Genomic DNA, 2,293 nt, shown 5'->3' on the forward strand with positions numbered 1-2,293 from the left:
TCCCTGGCAAGTGCAAGGGTATGAGTTCAATCCCCAGTTCTGCCAAAAAATAAATAATAATAATAATAATAATAATAATAATTTATAGAAAAAAATGGGCTTTTGTGCATGCGCAGTGCTGATTGAGCCCAGGGCCTCGTACCTGGTGCAAAGCACAATCTCTGAGCTATACCCAGGCTCTGCTTCCAAGAATTGAGGCTCGCAGGCCCCAGGCTGAGGAAGGGCCACTTGGGCTGCCCCAGACATCAGTGTCCTTCTCTGCAGAACAGCTCCATATTAGTTCTTCAGGGTGTTTATGGATAAGTCCCTCACCAAGCCCCTAAAAGGCTGAGGCACATTGTATTGTCAGTATTTCCATTGCAGAAAGCAGATTCCTTTTTTTTTTTTTTGGTGAAACCAGGGATTGAACTCAGGCCCTTGCACTTGCCAGGCAAGCGCTTATTCTACTGAGCTATCTCCCAGGCTACAATCACAGTCTTACATGAAGCCCTCAGCTCTTCAGTTGCTGACAGTAAATCAGGTGCATTTATATCAGCTATTTACTTTGACCAAGCTGCTATTTATTTTGACCTGAGAATACTCCTACTCCAACCACCCCACCCGTCCCCCCACCCAGCCCTCCACGCCTCACACCGCCTCCACTCTTCCCAAAGCTCTGCAGGGTCCTGTGGCACAGGCGAGTAGGCTGGCCTGGAGAGATTCAAGGCCTAAATTCTGGGGTTCCCAGAATCACACCCCACCCCAGGGGACTGGTTTAGCTTCTCAAGCCCGACTGGGGCATCTTGCCAAGTGGAGGCCCTGGGAAGCAGTGCATGGGGACAGGGCCCGCCTACGTGGGGAGGGGAGGTGGCCAGGAGGGAGTGCTCCCTGACTTGAAATTGTACACTGTGTTAGGTCCCACGGGAACAGCGGAACCAGGCGGAGGTGAGGCGTGTGACTGCTCAGGTTTGTCCTGGCCACAGAAGCCAAGGCCTGGCTACCAGCTCCAGAAATCTGGGGTTGCTGGGATGGGACAGTAGCCCCTGCCTCTGGGAGGCCAGCCAGTCTACCATGAGAGTCATCTGTCCCAGGGCACGGCACCATTGTAAGGAGGGACCCCTGGGGTGGTGCCCCCCAGGAACAGTGGAAATCACAGCCTGGTGAGAACTGCACCTCTGCAGCTGGACAGTGAGCCCCCCCACCGCCCCTCCACCACCACCCCCAAGAACCAAAACATAAAAGGTATTTTAAGCCAAGTGGCTCTTTTGAGGTACCAGGGATTGAATTCTTGTGCTTGCCAGGCAGGCGCTTATGCCACTGAGCTATTTCCCCAGCCCAAGGGGAGTGACTCTTGATGGTACATTGGCTCCTTAGCAGAAAATTTGAAGTCAGCTTGAGGTTTGTAGCTGCACAACAGTTTTGGTTTTTTTTCTGCACAAGATTTTGGATGTGATAATTGTTCACTTTGGAATGGTTAACTTTATATAGGATTCTTACCTCAACGAAAAAAAAGTGGACCAGGCAAGGTGGCCCACATCTGTAGCCCTAGCTTCTTTGGAGGCAGAAGCAGAATTGCAAGTTCGCTTGTCACAGGCCAGCCTCGGCAGCTTGGTGAGACCTTGCTTCTTTTTTTCTTTTTGGGTGGAACCGGGGATTGAACTCAGGCCCTTGTGCTTGCCAGGGAAGCGCTTATTCCACTGAGCCATCTTCCTGGTTCCAAGACCTTGTTTCAAGATATAAGAATAAAAAGGATCAGCCAGTGTGGTGTTGCACCCCTCTAAACCCAGTAATTCATTGGGAGGCTGAGGCTGGAGGATCCCTATGAGACCTAGACCAGCCTAGGCTACATAGTGAGTTCAAGGCCAGCCTGCATTGCGTAGTGAAAGCCTGTCTCAAAAAAACAAAACAAAATTTAAAAAAGCTGAGGTGTAACTTAGTGGTTGAGCATGCTAGGTTCAAAATCCAACATTATGGGGAAAACTAGGCTGGGAATACAGGTCAGTGGCAGAGTACTTGCTATCATGTGTGAGGCCCTGGGTTCTACTCCTGGCATTGCCAAAAAGAAGAAAAAAAATATTTTGGGGTACTTAAAGGGAAAATACTGACTGTTTTGAAAGAGTTCTGCCATATATGTCCAGGGAGATAGCTCAGCAGCACAAGCTCCTAAAATAAAATAGCCCTGCTGGCCACAGTGTCATGTGCCTATACCCCAACACCCAGGAGGAAGGCTGAGGCAAGAGGATTGCCACCACATTGGAGGCCAGTCTGGGATACATAATACACAGTAGGTTCACGGCCAGCCTGAATTGGTATA

The sequence above is a fragment of the Octodon degus genome, unplaced genomic scaffold (genome assembly GCF_000260255.1).
Source record: "Octodon degus isolate 3935 unplaced genomic scaffold, OctDeg1.0 scaffold00005, whole genome shotgun sequence".
In the NCBI taxonomy this organism is placed as follows: Eukaryota; Metazoa; Chordata; class Mammalia; order Rodentia; family Octodontidae; genus Octodon; species Octodon degus.